Genomic DNA, 18,571 nt, shown 5'->3' with positions numbered 1-18,571 from the left:
TTATAATGAAGCTCTTACACTACAAAATAAACCATAAAGAAGTTACCATCCCCCACAAAAAAGATTTATAAAGAATCCCCCCACACTCCTATAGCATTTTTTAGCAATGTCGCCATCCCCACAAAATCGATTTATAAAGAATCACCACAAATAAAGTACTTACAACCAAGTCGCCCCTTCCCCACAAAATCGATCTATACAGAAGCCCTCATCCTCTATAGATATCATTTATAGTTCCTTCTTCCTTCTCCCTCACAGACTAAATAAATTAACATAGATTAAACTAAAGCTGCTGCTCTTACCAGACTCCTGAGGTCCGTGGAGGAGTCTTCATTGTTGCAGCAGCAGAGGAGGGAGGAGAGCTGCGGGACGCTCAGCAGGCGCTATGTCTGTGTGCCGGTTGGACTGTGCTGATTGGTGGAGCAGACAGAAGCCCCTTTTGACTGCTGCTCCACCAATCAGAACTCCATTCACACTGCAAGGAGAATGGTACATTTCTCCTCTCTGTTGTGCGGTCTGTACGTGAAACCCCCACCCCACTTTTTTACTTGTCAGTCCAAAGTGGAGCAAGGGAACGGGTTGTAAAAAAATTTTTTTTCTATGAAAACATTATTACTCTTATTTGGCGCTGCTCCCACAAGGTACATACAAGTGGTAAATACAGCCCTGGTCGCAGCTACTATAGTTTTATCTATGAATGTAGAGAAGAATTGATCCAGCGCTGATGATAAGTTAAAAGGGAAAACGGAGTCCCATGTTTATTGGAGAAAAAAGCATAAAACAGAAGGGAGACGCAGTCCCAAGGTGTAAGAAGTCAGGGCTTGAACCTGAGCCTACGCGTTTCGATCGCAGTCTGCGATCTTAGTCAATTCTTCTCTACATTCATTGCCTTACACCGCGGGCCGTCGCGGGGATCCGACTGACGCTGTCTGGAGACGCACACTGGTGAGCTGGAGGTTCTCTCCCTTTCTTCATAGTTTTATCTACCTATAGCCATTTGTATTCTTCTTGAATACCATCTGGCTGTTGCAGTTCAGTATACAATGACCAATAAGTAAAACCAACTAGGAAGCATGCACACATGTCATATAGGCATCCCATGTAGCTGCTATGGCACCTGTGAAAAATAGGGTACCCTGCTGAGGTTAGTCAAATAGGGGTTCCCAAACAGTGATGAAAACCCCCCAAAAATCATCCACTATCCAAATCCACTCTAGTGCATTAGCAAACAAAAAAGAAAGTAGAATATTTGTGTATGTGTCAATAATTACCTATCATGTGCAGACGAATATATCATGATAATGTGGAGATTTATTATTACGATATTAAACTTGACAGCTTAAAACTAGACCAGGCAGACAGAAAATGCTCCAAAATTTATTACAGTGATGTATGTTAAACTGTATGTTAAATTAGGTACATCTTGCTAGACAAGTTAGACACTTTTCTTTCCTTACGCTACCTCTTGGTTAGCTCACTTTAGACCAGGGGTCTGCAACCCGTTGATCGTGATCGACAAATCGATCACCCGCGGATCCTGAGTAGATGGGGGGTTCAGGTGCCACTTTCAACTTTCTCTGCGTCCTCTCAACATTGATGAAGTTAAAAACTGCAGCAGAGAGGGCGCGGCCTACGCATCAACCTTACCGGCCGCATTTCTGTGGAGCTCCGCTGTGCCTGGGGAATCCAATTGCACCCTCCGAAACCCATCCAAATGTATACAGGGAACATCAGTAAACCGTTGGGAACCGGGGGGACACTAATATTGACCGGAGGTGAGCTTGCCTACTGCGCGCCTTGAAGCCGCGGCCTAAATTTCAATCAGGTGCCGGAACTGGAGCCTCCCGACATTGTCCTACTGATAATTGGGACACTGGTACCTAGCAATGGAGGCCCAGGGACGTCCTTGACTGCACCTGCACCTACTAGCCGTCGCTGCAGAAATCTTGAAATTGCAGCCTAGTCTGCGCCCAGAAGCCGCAGCCTAAATTGAAGGCGGCTTCTGGAACAGGAGCCTCCTGCTACTGCCTTATCGCTAATTAGGCCACATACAACTAGCGACGAAGATCCAGGGACATCTCTGGGTGAACCTACATCTGCTAGCAGCTGCTGCAGCGATTATTACTATTTTTTTTAAATTGAGGCCTAGTCTGTACCCTGAAGCCGCGGCCAAAATTAATGGCGGCCTCCTTGGAACTACTCTAGTATACTCCTGCTGAAGGGTCCAGAAACACTCCACCTGTAATTGATCCTATTGGACTGTGCTTTGGACCGTATATATCATTTATGAAAACTTCTGCTCAGGATTGTGCATTGGTGGTTCTACACAGCTCAAGCGGTACAGTTAACAGATACTGGACTTGCTTCACTTTACCCTCACTGAAAAGCTATCTTCATACCTCATGGCGCGCTATAACGATTCCTCACTGGCGGACAAAGGGTGCTACCATCTACACCATACCATTATGATGCGTTAGATCTGCTGAAATTAATCAAGCAGCACTCGTGACTTCAAAATTCTTGAAATTTCACAGCCGCCAAAATTTCTACGTACCAGTTCAGACGACGTAAGGCAAAGATCCGAAAAAAACATGCTTAAACCACCATCGGCAAATGCTGCTGCCAAGCTTAAAGGCTTCGCTAGAGACTCTACCGATTAAGGGGCCAGCTCTTTTTCCTCACCACAACCTCCGGGACATCCACCCATGAGTTCCACTGCAGAATCCAAACCCACTCTTCGACAGGTGTCTGAGCAACTGTTGAGTGTCATCACGTCCAGTAACAATATCCTCATGGGGAAAATCGATGAGGTTAAATTTGAATTGAGCTTGCCCAGGGCGGGCAAGGTTAAAAGTGGGGCCGCCAAATGCTGAATTAGGGCCTGTTCATATCTGCATCGGGCTTCCATTGATGGCTTCCGACAGACCTTTCCGTCAGGGGGAGCCATGAACCCAAACCAAACGGAAACCATAGCTTCCGTTTGCATTACCATTGATTTCAATGGTAACATTTCCGTTGCAAATGGTTTCCGTTTGTGTCCGTTCCAGAACGAAGACAAACCGAAACAATTTGCAAAAGAAGCATTACCACTGAAATAAATGGTAATGCAAACGGAAGCTATGGTTTCCGTTTGGATTGCGTTCATGGGTTCCCCTGACGGAACCCAAACACCGCTGTGAACACACCCTTAGGCCCCATGCGAACGTGCTTTTGCGGCCGCAATTCCCCCGAAAATCCACGGGAGAATTGCGGCCCCATTCATTCCTATAGCACTATATACAAGGGGGGCTGTGTAGCACTATATACAAGGGGGGCACTGTGTAGCACTATATACAAGGGGGAATCTGTGTAGCACTATATACAACAGGGGGAGCGCTGTGTAGAACTATATACAAGGGGGAAGCGTTGTGTAGCACTATATACAAGGGGGGCTGAGTAGCACTATATACAAGGAGGGAGCACTGTGTAGCACTATATACAAGAGGGGGCACTGTGTAGCACTATATACAAGGGGGGTGCTGTGTAGCACTATATACAATGAGGGGGGTGCTGTGTAGCACTATATGTAAGGGGGCGCTGTGTAGCACTATACACAAGGGGAGCGCTGTGGGGCACTATATACAAGGGAGAGGGGCTGTGTGGCTCTATATACAAGTGGGCCGATACTACCTTCTGTATGACTTAATCCATGACTTTGTTTTCATCCTACCTTCCACAAAGACATATCTGCAAACAAATTTACATTCCACACTGCATTTTTTTAACTACTTGCATTCAGAGTAGTCTTGTAATGTCGGGGTAGGGAGACAGACAGGTGAGCCCTAATCTACCAGCCACTCAGTCCCTGCCTACTTACATGGCCCGTCCTAGGCGACGGCGTACAACTGGACGACAGTCCCTATGCTCAATATGTGCATGACAGACAAACAGACAAGGGTACATAGAAGCTAAGGGAAATGGGGCAGTTGCCCACGGCAACACCATGAGCAACAGAAGTAGTGAACGAGCCGAGTCAAACCAGGAGTGTACGAGGTACCAAACGCAGAGCAGGAGCGTAGTCAGTAAAGCCAGGGTCAAAATGAAGCAAGGTCAGTAGTAATAGCAGGAGCAGCAGAGCCAGGAAACAGGAAAGAATCACAAACAAAGGACAGCAGGAAATGAAGGTATAAATAGACCGAGGGCGGGAGCTAGAACCGTCTGGCCAGGTTGTGATAGGTTCTCCCACTCCTCAGCTTACCAGCCTGAGTGGTAGCAGATCGAGTCACTCTATCAGACCTAGGAGCAGATGCAGACTGATTAACCACGGGCGTCGACACAGAAGCTGTGTCTGGCAGATCCTTTACAGTACCCCCCCCCCTTTTATGAGGGGCCACTGGACCCTTTCTAGGTGGACCTGGCTTATTGGGGAACCGAAGATGGAACCTCCTGAGCAATACCCCAGTCTGAACATCCTGGGCGGCTACCCAAGTCCTCTCCTCAGGCCCGTATCCTCTCCAATGGACCAGGTACTGGAGGGAGCCTTGGACCATCCTGCTGTCCACAATCTTGGCCACCTCGAATTCTACCCCTTCAGGGGTGAGAACAGAGACCAGAGGTTTCCTCAAGGTAACCAAGAACGGGGAGCAGCGTTTCAAGAGAGAGGCATGAAAACCGTCGTGTATTTGAAAAGATGGGGGTAACTCCAGTCGGAAGGACACAGGGTTAACGACCTCAATGACCTTGTACGGCCCTATATACCGGGGAGCACATTTTTTTGACGGGACTTTAAGGGGCAAATTTTTTGAAGACAGCCACACCAGATCCCCGACCACAAACAAGGGGTTAGCAGAACGTCTTCTATCTGCCTGAGTCTTTTGTATGCTCTGGGACGCCTCTAGGTTCTTCTGAACCTGGGCCCAGACTGTGCACAGTTCCCGATGAATGACATCTACCTCAGGATTGTTGGAACCACCAGGTGAAACGGAGGAGAACCGTGGATTAAACCCAAAATTACAGAAAAAGGGGGAGACCCCTGACGAGTTACTGACCCGGTTATTAAGGGAAATGAAGGAGACCCAATCATATTGACAGTCAGAGATAAAACACCTTAAATATTGTTCTAGAGACTGATTAGTCCTCTCAGTTTGGCCATTAGTTTCAGGATGGAAGGCCGAGGAGAAGGACAGATTAATCTCCAACTTTTTACAGAAAGCTCTCCAAAACAATGAAACAAATTGTACCCCTCTGTCAGAAACAATATTGACAGGAACCCCATGGAGACGCAGGATGTGTTTGACAAACAAGGTAGCTAACGTCTTGGCATTGGGTAGTTTCTTGAGGGGCACAAAGCGGCACATCTTACTGAAGTGGTCTACTACAACCCACACCACCGACTTGCCTTGACATGGAGGCAGATCGATGATAAAATCCCAAACCCCAGGAAGCACTGTAACGCTTTCAGGGAGGCAGGTTGGACCCATTCAGCCACAGCCTGAACCTTGGCAGGGTCCATGCAGAATTCATTAGGAGTGAAGCTTTGACCCAAAAATGGTATCTCCTGCACCCCAAACACACATTTTTCGGTTTTAGCAAAGAATTTGTTTTCCCGAAGGGCCTGGAGCACCTTCCTGACATGCTCAATGTGGGAGGACCAGTCCTTGGAAAACACAAGTATGTCATCAAGGTACACTACGAGAAATACCCCCAGGTAGTCTCTTAAAATCTCATTTATGAAATTCTGGAAGACCGCGGGAGCATTACGGGCATGACGAGGTATTCGAAATGACCTTCGGGCGTGTTAAACGCAGTCTTCCACTCATCCCCCTCTCTGATGCGGATAAGGTTATAAGCCCCCCGCAGATCAAACTTAGAGAACAATTGGGCCCCCTGAACCTAATTGAAGAGATCAGGAATCAAAGGAAGGGGATACTGGTTCCTTACAGTGTCCTTATACAAGTTTCAGTAATCGATGCACGGCCTAAGACCACCATCCTTCTTCCCTACGAAGAAGAAGCCAGCACCTACCGGAGAAGTAGAGGGGCGAATGTAACCCTTGGCCAGGCATTCCTGGATATACTCTCTCATGGCTTCACGTTCGGGACAACAGAGATTAAATATCCTACCCTTAGGGAGCTCAGCTCCTGGTACCAAATCGATAGCGCAATCATATTCTCTATGAGGAGGTAACACTTCAGAGGTCTTTTTAGAAAAAACATCAGCGAAGTCCTGAATAAACTCAGTTAGCGTGTTCACCTCCTCAGGGAGAGAAATAAAATTAACAGAAAAACAGGACGTCATGCATTCATTACCCCATTTGGTAAGATCCCCAGTATTCCAGTTAAACGTGGGATTATGCATCTGCAACCAGCTGACTCTTTGCAAAGGCAGTCTGGTCAGTCTCGTCATATATGAGCCCGAGAGCAGAAAAAAAAATCAACAGAGGAAAGTTCAGGGGCGTCAGGAGCCAAGGAGAAGGCCCATTCTTGGGGCCCGTCCTGGAGCCGGAACATAATTATACCCACTCGCTGGCTCTCAGAACCTGAGGAGTGGGGCCTTAGACAGAAATAGAACCTACAACTCTCCCGAAAGGAGAAAAAAGTCTTCCGGTCCCCTGAGAACCGGTCAGGCAACTTGAGGTGGGGTTCAAGAGGTGAGGTGGGGGGCACTACCAGGGTGGCATCACGCTGGTTGCACCTCTGAGCCAGGGCTTGGACCCGTAGGGAGAGACCCTGCATTTGCTGATCCAGGGTCTCAAGGAGGTCCATAGTGTGTCAGGGACCAGGGTAGAAAAGGTATATGGGCTTGTGATTATGTAATGTCAGGGTAGGGAGACAGACAGGTGAGCCCTAATCTACCCGCCACTCAGTCCCTGCCTACTTGCACGGCCCGTCCTAGGCGACGATGTACAACTGGGCGACGGTCCCTACGCTCAATATGTGCACGAAAGACAAACAGACAAGGGTACATAGAAGCTAAGGGAAATGGGGCAGTTGCCCACGGCAATTCCGTGATCAACAGGAGTAGTGAACGAGCGGAGTCAAACCAGGAGTGTACGAGGTACCAAACGCAGAGCAGGAGCGTAGTCAGTAAAGCCAGGGTCAAAATTAAGCAAGGTCAGTAGTAATAGCAGGAATAGCAGAGCCAGGAAACAGGAAAGAATCACAAGCAAAGGACAGCAGGAAATGAAGGTATAAATAGACCGAGGGCGGGAGCTAGAACCGTCTGGCCAGGCTGTGATAGGTTCTCCCACTCCTCAGCTTACCAGCCTGAGTGGTAGCAGATCGAGTCACTCTATCAGACCTAGGAGCAGATGCAGACTGATTAACCACGGGCGTAGACACAGAAACTGTGTCTGGCAGATCCTTTACAAGTCTTTTGTCGTTTCTATCCCCTACACTTCCAATTTGCAGATCAAGCTGGTACCAATATAGGCCTCTCTCCGATCACTGATGGATATGGAACTTTTATTCTGATGTGCTAGGGCATAGTAAGTATGCCCCTGGCTTGTATTGTTTGCCTGTATTTCCCTCACATACCAACGCTTTTATGTGTTAGGATATCAATATCACATCAGCACCAGCAAGGCATTATACTGCAATGTCATACTTATTAGCATTTAGTCACGAGAAAGCTGTTGCACTTCCTTCCTCTTCCTTTTGCAACACAAGCAACCCTATACCTAACCACGACTTGTTCTAACAATCCTATGATTGTTTTATGTTCTAAAGTTTTTTGTTTTTTTTTGTTGTTAATGCACATGTGTACGATCTGCTTTTCCTTTTTTTTTTTTTTATGTTTAGTGTCACTACTTTTGAGAATGGTCACAAGCCGATGCATTATTCTACAGGGATGAAGAGGTGGCCTGGTGAGGATGATATACCCGTTGTTTTGTCCTATTACTTATATCAATTTCTATCTTCATGGCTAATTTAAAACTACTGAGCTGGAATGTTAGAGGTATGGGTAGCCCAAAAAAAGGATCACACTCTTCTCCTATGTGAGAAGAGTTGCACAACAGATACTGTGTCTTCAAGAGACTCATTTGACTTCCGATACTACTAAGTATATGTCTAAGCCGTGGGTGCAGTGGTCTGATCATTCCACTCATACTTCTTACTCTAGAGGTGTGTCACTACTTGTTTTATAGAAATTTGAGATGGGAAACCAAGTTGAAATAGATTCTGATGGTAGATATTACATAGTTACAGTTAGTACGGCTGAAAAAAGACACATGTCCATCAAGTTCAACCAAGGGACGGGAAAAGGGAAGGAAAAAATTTCTACACATAGGAGCTAATACTTTTTTGTTCTAGGAAATTATCTAACCCTTTTTTAAAGCCATCTACTGTCCCTGCTGTGACCAGCTCCTGCGGTAGGCTATTCCAAAGAATCCCAGTTCTCACTGTAAAAAAGGCTTGTCGCCTCTGCAGGTTGAACCTTTTTTTCTCCAGACGGAGAGAGTGCCCCCTTGTTTTTTGAGGGGGTTTTACATGGAACAGGATTTCACCATATTTTTTGTATGTGCCATTAATATATTTATATCAATGAATCATGTCCCCCCTTAGTCGTCTTTTTTGAAGGCTAAATAGGTTTAATTCTTTTAATCTTTCCTCATAACTTAGATTCTCCATGCCCCTTATTAGCTTCGTTGCTCTTCTTTGTATTTTTTCCAACTCCAGGGCATCCTTTCTATGAACTGGAGCCCAGAACTCAACTGCATATTCTAGATGAGGCCTCACTAATGCTTTGTAATGTGGCAATATTACATCCCTGTCCCTGACCTCTTTTAATACACTACAATATCCTGCTGGCCTTTGAAGCAGCTGATTGACACTGCATGCTGTTATTTAGTTTATGATTCACAAGTACACCCAGATCCTTCTCAACAAGTGAATCCCCCAGTGTAGCTCCCCCTAGGACATATGATGCATGCAGGTTGTTGGTACCCAGATGCATAACTTTACATTTATCTACATTAAACTTAATTTGCCAACTGGATGCCCAAACACTTAGTTTGTTTAAATCCGCTTGCAATTCACGAACATCTTCCATAGACTGAACTATATTACATAGCTTGGTGTCATCTGCAAAAATAGAAATAGTGCTATTAATTCCATCCTCTATATCATTAATAAATAAGTTGAATAATAGTGGTCCCAGCACTGAACCCTGGGGTACACCACTTATTACCGGGGACCATTCAGAGTAGGAATCATTTACCACAACTCTCTGGATACGGTCCTTCAGCCAATTCTCAATCCAATTACAAACTATATTTTCTAAACCTATAGTCCTTAATTTACCCATTAGACGTCTATGAGGGACAGTGTGAAATGCCTTTGCAAAGTCCAAAAACACTATATCTACAGCGGCCCCTCTGTCTAGGCTTCTGCTCACCGCTTCATAAAAACAGATCAGGTTAGTTTGACAACTTCTGTCCTTAGTAAAACCGTGCTGGCTGTCACTTATAATACTATTTTTTGTCACATAATCCTGTATATAGTCCCTCAATAGCCCCTCAAACATTTTCCCCACGATGGATGTTAAGCTTACTGGTCTATAATTACCCGGGGAAGACCTAGAGCCCTTTTCATCCAATTCAGTATATCAACTGATATATTAACAGCACTGGCACCGGCTACATCAGCTGCTCTTTCTTCTGTTGTATATACAGAGCTAAAGAACCCATTTAGTAACTCTGCCTTCTCTTGATCCCCTGTGACCAACTCCCCATTACCACTATCATGGGGTCCTACATGTTCAGACCTTGGTTTTTTTGCATTTATATGCTTGAAGAATTTTTGGGGATTTGTTTTACTATCCTTGGCCACCTGCCTTTCATTTTGTATTTTTGCTAATTTTATTACATTTTTACAGATTTTATTAAGCTCTTTATATTTTACAAAGGCTACAGCTGTACCCTCAGATTTGTATTTTTTAAATGCACTTTTAAGTCATGTATTGCCCCTTTCATAGAAGGTGTAAGCCATGTGGGATTTAATTTTAGTCGTTTATACTTGTTACCTATAGGAATAAATTTTGCACTATAATTACCCAAAGTAGATTTGAAAATCTCCCATTTATCATTTGTACCATTATTTAACATTAGTTCTTCCCAGTCTATATCCTGAATTGCAGCGCTCATCCTGGGGAAATTGGCTTTCTTAAAATTAAATGTTTTTGCCCTCCCAGCCTGTGTTTGTTTTTTACAGTATAGGTAAAATGTAACTATATTGTGATCACTGTTACCAAGGTTTTCACGAACATTGACATTCCCAACAAGATCTGCATTATTAGAAATGACCAGTTCCAACCGAGCTTCACCTCTAGTCGGGTCTTCCACAAACTGGCCCATAAAATTTTCCTGCAACAGGTTGAGGAAATGTCTCCCTTTTGCAGTTGAAGCCGAACTATGACACCAATTAATATCCCAGAAATTAAAATCTCCCATTATTACTACAGTACCCGCCTGTGCAGCCCGCTCCATCTGTTTATATAACTGACCTTCCATCTCCTCAGTTATATTGGGGGGTCTATAGATTACACTAAAAGTATTTTTTTCAGCGTTTACCTCCCATTCTAGTTCCACCCACAAGGTTTCAACCTCCTCACAGTATTCACCCACTATTGTCTCTTTCACACTCGCCTTCATATCACTTCTCACATACAGACATACACCACCACGTTTCCTATTTGTCCTGTCTTTCCGAAACAGTGTAAAACCCTGTAGCTTTACAGCCCAGTCATGTGAAGGGTCCAGCCATGTTTCAGCAACACCAACTATATCTATATTTTCTTCCAGTACCAAGGCCTCCACTCCCCCATTTTGCTTGCTAGACTTCTGGCATTTGTGAACATACACTTTAACTTGCCTTTCAGTTTTTCACTTTTATTATCAGAAATGTGATTTGACGTTATTTGGGCATTTTTATTTACACTGCTGTTTTGTAACAAAAGGATCTCCTTATCCTGTTGTCTAGTCCTCTCCCCACAGTCTGTTTCTCCCCCCACCAATATAGTCTGACTCCTCTCTAACCTGACTACCCCTTTTTTTTCTACATTGACCTCCCTTCTCAGCCCTAGTTTAAACATTCCGCCACTCCAGCTAGAATTCTCTCCCCCAGCACAGCGGACCCCCTTCCATTTAGGTGCAAATCATCTGCAGAATACAGTTTGTACCCCAATGAAAAGTCAGCCCAGTGCTCTAGGAACCCAAAGCCTTCTCCTCTACACCAAAAATTAAGCCATGCATTTAACTCCCTGAGTTCCCGCTGTCTTTCCTGTGATGCGCATGGCACAGGCAGAGAATACAACCTTGGAGGTCCTTCCCTTCAGCTTGTAGCCTAGTTCTTTCAAATTATTCTTAAGGCTCCTCCACCTACCATTTATTCTGTCGTTGGTACCGACATGGACCACAACAGCTGGATCATCACCAGCCCCTCCCAGCAATTTGTCCACCCGTTCCACAACATGCCGAACCCTGGCACCAGGGAGACAGCAAAACATTCGGTTGAGGAGGTCTTGGTGACAAATTATTCTATCCGTCTTCCTGATTATAGAATCCCCTATGACCATCAATTGTCTTGGCTTACCTGCATTACCATCCCGCCGACTACTAGCTGGAATGTTCTCCCGGCTGTTAGGGAGATCAGTATCCACTAGGGCTGCCATTTCTGAGACTGACACCCTCGCATCATCACCCAACTTGGCAATTTTGCTTGCAATGTCAGAAACAGGATTGGCCTTCATTTTCTTGGACCCCTTTCTACTGCCCCTAACTACATTAACCCAGCTACTTGCCTGATCCTGCTCACCCATGTCTTCACCCTCCAGTTCTAACCCACTAACTGCATGCTCTGTGAGCAGCATGCTCCGCTCAAGATTGTCTATCTTCCTCAGTGTTGCATTTTGCTACACCAGATCTCTAATGCGAGCATCCAGGTGACCAACATGCTCACATCTGCCACAGAGGTATTCACCCTGGAACTCCTGCTCCAGTCGTGCATACATATGGCAAACTGTGCAGTGAAGAAAACCTCCAATCTTGCTGTCCATTATCCCAGTTACAAAAAAACAAACTCCACTTGATATACAAACCACTTGTTTTACAAGCTCACTAGAACAGATATGTATTACATCAACTGTGTCCCATATGTAATTATGGTTATATACACCCCGACTTCCAGCATGTCCCTTCTACACCAGGCTGCCCTCTTTGCGATTCAACATCCTGAGGCGAGGGTTATTTGTATAGGAGACTGTAATATGATTTTGAACCCAATGTTTTATAGATTGCAAGTTAACTCTGTCCCCAGGGATATCCCCTCAGACCTAACGATTTTTCAGAAATTCCTTAATGAGGTGGAATGGATGGACCTTTGGAGGCACAGACACATTAATTATAGAGTAGATTCCTGTAATTCGGCTGGTAGAGATTCCCTCTCCTGCATAGATTATGCTTTTGGTATGGCTTCAGTTTCCACAGCAGTCATAGATGTTTATTATGATGTGAGAGGGTTATCCGACCACTTACCGTTGTGTATAGAACTAAAATTATCTAGCAATGTATCTGTGTCCAGCTGGAGAGTCCATCCCTTTTTGCTCAAGCGTATTGGGGAGCAAAACAGGATAGCTGACCAACTTAATACTTTCCTTGACCTTCATTTGGACAACACTAGTCCTGCCTTGCTTTGGGAAACATTGAAAGCATACCTGCGAAGATGCCTTAGGTCCACAATATCCTTATTAAGAGGGAATCTGCTAGGCATGAGGAAAATTTGGCCAGGTATTGTATAGATAATGAAAGGGAATTCATTGCACGTCCCACATTGACCAACAAACAGGCATGGCTGCAGGCAGGGCGTCAGTATCTAACGCATTTACATGAAAAGGCCCAGAGGAAATTGTTTTTTACTATGCTAACTAATTTTGAATTAGGTAACCAATCGAGTAAGCTCTTGGCCCACATTGTCCACCCAAATGCCTCCTCACCTGCTATTCATAAGATAGCTTCTGACCATGGGGAAATCCTTGTCGAAAATGCTCAAATCTTAAACAGATTCAAAGAATTCTACTAACATCTATATTCGACTCAATTTGCTAGTAGTCAAGCCGATATGACGACATATCTAGACACTATTAATTTCCCCCATTTAACAATGGAGGACCGACAACTACTGGAAGTGGACCTTACTTTGGTATAGGTAGAGAGGGCGATATCTGATATGGCCAAGGGGAAGTCAGCAGGCCCTGATTGCATCCTTGTAGAGGTATACTCCAGATACTGTGAACACTTAGGCCCACCCCTTCTTCAGATGTTTCAGCATGCCCTGGACACTAATACACTCCCAGATTCCCTAAATGATGCTACTGTTGTAGTACCCTTGAAACCAGATGAGGATCCCATGGAATGTGGGTCTTACCGACCCATATCACTACTAAATGTCTACTATAAGATTCTGGCAAAAAAACCTAACTAATCATCTAAACTCGGTTATTTTTAATATAATCAATCCAGATTAATCTGGATTTATGCCGGGCAAGAGCATCACGGACAACATACTGAGAGTCCAAGTGGTTTCCCAAGCGGGTGTGGCCAGGGGAAGAGGTGGGAACTATCTTTGCTCGACGCTGCCAAAGCCTTTGACTCGGTGGAATGGCAATACCTGTTGGAGGATACTGAATCGCTTTGACCTAGTCCCCCTGTTTATCCAATGGGTGTCTATATTATATAAGAAGCCTGGGGCTAATATTCTATTGAATGGTCAATGCTCGAGCTTCTTTGATTTGGGCAGGGGCACCCATCAGGGGTTTCCATTATCACCCCTTTCATTTGCTATAGCAATTGGACCCTTGGCCCTTTGTATCAGACAGAACTCAAATTAATTGGAGCAAATCAGCTCTCATGCCATTATGGGATGCCGGGTGGCCAGATATATACCATAACTTGTCAGTAGTAATGAAAATACCTAGATATTTGAATTCCATTACTAAAATAGCTACTCACTCTCATGAGAAAATTATCTATCCCTTTCTTAAATATGTCGACTCTAAATTCAAGTTGTGGGGAACACTCCCTTTGTCCAAACCGGGTCGCATAAACCTAGTCAGAATGATTTTGCTCCCTAAGGGTTTATACCTATTGGAACATGCCGCTGTTCCTATCCCTAAATCTTTCTTCACCAAACTACAATCCGGTCTTACTTCTTTCATATGGGGAAATTTTAGACAAAAATTAAGCATAGCCACTTTTCAAAGGCCTAAACTTCAGGGGGGAATGGCCCTTCCAGACTTGAACTTATATTTTTTTGGCAGGGCAATTTCATTATTTACGTACCTGGACACCAACCCTTATAACGTCAACCGTGGAATACTACCTGGCCTTCCAACTAGACACCACTACGTTATGGCCGGTATTAGAGAAGTCAACCCTCTTACCACATCGCATGCTCCCTCTACATAAGTTGGCGACTCAGGTGTGGCGCGCCGCGAAAGCTGTAACTCAATGTACTGCACTACCCTCCATGGTACCATTGTGGCATAACCCATTGTTTCCACATCTCCTAGAATTGGAGGATATTACTTTATGGATATCATATAGTGTTAAGGTGTTGTGAGATGTATATGTGAATGACACTCTTAGATCTTTTACACAGTTGCAAGAAGCCTTTAACTTTCCTTGCATATCGTTTTATAGATACCTGCAATTGCGCCACATACTCCAGAGTTAATTTACAAGTAATGCATGTCCTATTTCAGAATACCCTTTGATTGGCATTTTTACTTCTCAAGGTCCCATGTGGCCTTATTTCAGCCTTAAATACCCACCTCCTAGGAACCAAACTGGAATCCATGCAACTAGCAGTAGAAGACAAATGGAAATCACAAATTCCTGGTCTATCTACGGAAGACTTGAAAGAAGCCTTAGAAGCCCTGATAAATGTCTCTCCGGTAGTAAAAAACCGTAGGACGAAATTATACTTTGCCCATCAATGCTATTTATCCCCATTCACAAAATGGGACGACTTCCACATGATAGGTGTCACCGATGTAGCAGACTTCATGCTGACTTCTGGCACATGGAGTGGGAATACTCCAACATTCGTTCTTTTTGGTTTGATGTAATCTCTTTATTGTCCAGCTTCATTATGATTCCAGTACCACATACTCCTCAGGTATGCCTATTGGCTATCCTGGATGAATCATCATGGCCACATAATATACTAATTTTCCTACGAGAAACACTGTTTTTTGCTGGGAAAACAATAGCAGTTAGATTGATTGGATTCCACGCTCCTTCTGCCCATCAGTGGAAAAAACTAGTCAACACTGCAATCCCATTTGAGAAGGTGGTGTATTAAAACAGATGCTGTCCCAAGAAATTCATGAAAATCTGTGGTGCGTGGTACGAATCGCCAATAACAGTTTTTTCCCCTGAATATTTGAGAGCTGGACTCTCTTCTAGCTGAAGCATATAGGAAAAACTGCAGCGGAGTTTAAAATTTGCGTCACCATGCCCTCTCTCGCACTGAACTGCGCACGTGCTGTATTCCTGGCCGCCTGCTCCCGATAGAGCTTATGGCATTAGCCACTCTAAATGATGCTCCACCGATCAGCATCTGCAAGGAAGAGTCATCTCATCCTTGGAGTCTGCCTCCCACTCTCTGCACCGATATACAGCTGCCAGAATAGAGACAACCTACAAGCTGTGCAGCAAGGCTGGGACAGATATAAAGGTGCACAGGACCACCAGGAATTAAAATAATTTACAAATTGTGATTTAATTACTGAATACTCTGAGGTACTAATTAGTTGAGGAGCACTGGGTTGAAGTTTAGGGTCCAAATTAATTTTAAAGTCTGGGGTCTGAATTCATTTTAAAGGGTTATTCCAATCTTGATCATTTTGGCATGTCATAAATGTCTAATAAATCCTGGTCTTGGCTCTGGAGCCTGCATTTATCTTATGGACTGGAGTCACCCGATGCCATCCCACCCAGTGAGTCGGCCATGAGAAGAAGCAGTATAGCAGTGATCGGAAATTACGGAAAAACAGCGCAGCACGCTGTGCTACACTGTTTCCGTAACTCGTATTTCACTTATATAGGTTACAGAAACAGCGTAGCGCAGCGAGCTCAGTTTTTTACATAATTCCCGGTAAGCTCTCCATTCATTCTCCAACTTGATGCGGCGGCCAGCGGTTGCCTAAGCTGGCAGGACGGGATTGAAGAATCCCCATTCTAGAGATAGATGTGGGTGTCACCTCTGGGACCCACTCCTTTCCGACATTTATGGCATATTCCCTTTTGTGGTCTGAAGTTTAAGATATGTATTAATTTTGGGTTCTGAATTGATTTTGGGGTCTGATGTCAGGGTTCTGGGGAGATGATAAAGGAGTCAGGTGCATTATTGGTGATTCAGTGATAATGATTGGGTCCATCCACATTGAATGAGGGTGGTGCTCTCTAAAGTTGTTTTGATGCTTACCTGCTGGTGGAGGCAGGGCGTGATTTGCTGTGCTGTATGGCCATTTTAATTTTAGGGTGACCATTGTTATGCCATTATTATCTTTGCAATACAGCAATTTGGGGTGCTGGACAGCAAACTCTGCAGAGAGGAGTCATGGCTGGAAGAAGCGTTCATGGCAGTATGCCCCAAATGGAGAAGATGAGAACATCTCCAATTAAAGAAGACGTCACCCGTCTGGTAGTAATTGACTGTGTCTGATCAGTACTGAATTCCCCTATTTGTTCTGTAGTGCTAAATTTAATTTAAAAAGCATTTTCCATCCAGGGACTATGTCTTTAAAGACCCTAGCAATGCCGGTGATAACTTACACACCATTCCACCTGTGGTCCTGTCATATCTTGGTACGGAATAGAATTTAAGATGCTCCCAACTTCCCAAGTTTTAACAATAGATCTCCACCTCTCTAAGTTTGCCGACCCCTGCTGCACAATAAGTGTCTGTCTAAAACACACAATAAGGCTGGGTTCACACGAGCACATTAACGTCCGTAATGGACGGACGTATTTCGGGCGGAAGTCCCGGACCGAACTCATTGCAGGGAGCCGGGCTCCTAGCATCATAGTTATGTACGATGCTAGGAGTCCCTGCCTCTCTGCAGGACAACTGTCCCGTACTGTAATCATGTTTTCACGGAGTTCCACGGAGAGGCAGGGACTCCTAGCATCGTACATAACTATGATGCTAGGAGCCCGGCTCCCTGCAATGAGTACGGTCCGGGACTTCCGGCCGAAATACGTCCGTCCATTACGGACGTTAATGTGCTCGTGTGAACCCAGCCTAAATCTGGCACGATATATATACTTTTTTTTTTGTCGCAAATAGAGTTATAATTATGGCTAATTTAGATTAGTAACTTTCCCCCAATGTCTCTTCAGACAGCAGCATTCCTAAATTTCATATTCATTAAGATTTCATACACGCTATAGTCTGACGTTTCCTATGTGTGCTATACACTATTGTAAGATTAGGCTAGGTTCACACTGTGAGGATTCAGTCAGGATTTAGTTCAGGATTCCCTGCCTTAATTCTGACAGAAACCGCTAACATTCTGCTGGCAATGCATGTAAATAAGGTATTTAATACCGTCTTCACATGCCCAAAAATATACGCGTGGTATAATAAACGCGCTGCGGATTAAAATCGACAGCATGTTCATCATAGCCACGTATTCTGCACTGAAAAGATTTCAATTTGCCCGATTGCATTACATTGGGGCTAATCTGCGAGCGGATCTGGTGGCCAATCAGAAGCAGAAATCTGAGTTTCAGCTGTGAATTTCTGACTCAGACTTTTTTAAATGGTAAATCTGTGCCTGGTGAACGTGGCCTTAAACTAATAATCTTTGCAATCTTTTTCTTCCCACTCTGCACCTAAAATTCTAGCTTCCCTTATGTCTGCAGTAAGGAAAGAGATTAATTTAAGTGATTGTGTTGATAAGAATGACATGGTGATAATTATACATATTTAACGATTTAACTTTATGGTGGCAGCAGAAGTAAGAGATAATTAAGCTTGATTATGAAGTGTAACTTAACATTAATAACATGTGCACTCACTCCAAGCACCTTTGTGATAATCTTCTCCCTTCTAGACACAGTTTTGTGTCATATTAGGCCCTGTTTACAGAGTTTTTTGCAGGCAGAAACAATCTGCTTCAGAATTCCTTAAAGAGGCTCTGTCACCAGATTTTGCAACCCCTATCTCCTATTGCAGCAGATCGGCGCTGCAATGTATATAAGAGTAACATTTTGTTTTTTTAAAAACGAGCATTTTGGCCAAGTTATGACCATTTTTATATTTATGCAAATGAGGCTTTCTAAAGTACAACTGGGCGTGTTTAACGTTAAAGTACATCTGGGCGTTTTTACTTCTTTTACTAGCTGGGCGTTGTGAATAGAAGTGTATGATGCTGACGAATCAGCATCATCCACTTCTCTTCGTTACCACCCAGCTTCTGGCAGTGCACAGACACACAGCGTGTTCTCGAGAGATCACGCTGTGACGTCACTCACTTCCTGCCCCAGGTCCTGCATCGTGTCGGACGAGCGAGGACACATCGGCACCAG

The 18,571-nt window shown here is 44.4% G+C and overlaps 1 protein-coding gene across 2 annotated transcripts in view; it reads right to left on the bottom strand.

The window, feature by feature from the left end:
- CNIH2 (cornichon family AMPA receptor auxiliary protein 2) overlaps positions 1-18,571 on the bottom strand; it is a 131,443-nt gene that overhangs the window by 1,547 nt on the left and 111,325 nt on the right. The window lies entirely within an intron of this gene.

Source organism: Rhinoderma darwinii, chromosome 9, assembly GCF_050947455.1.
Source record: "Rhinoderma darwinii isolate aRhiDar2 chromosome 9, aRhiDar2.hap1, whole genome shotgun sequence".
In the NCBI taxonomy this organism is placed as follows: Eukaryota; Metazoa; Chordata; class Amphibia; order Anura; family Rhinodermatidae; genus Rhinoderma; species Rhinoderma darwinii.
The sequence above is the reverse complement of the archived record's forward strand: the minus strand, read 5'-3'. Positions and strand labels throughout refer to the sequence as shown.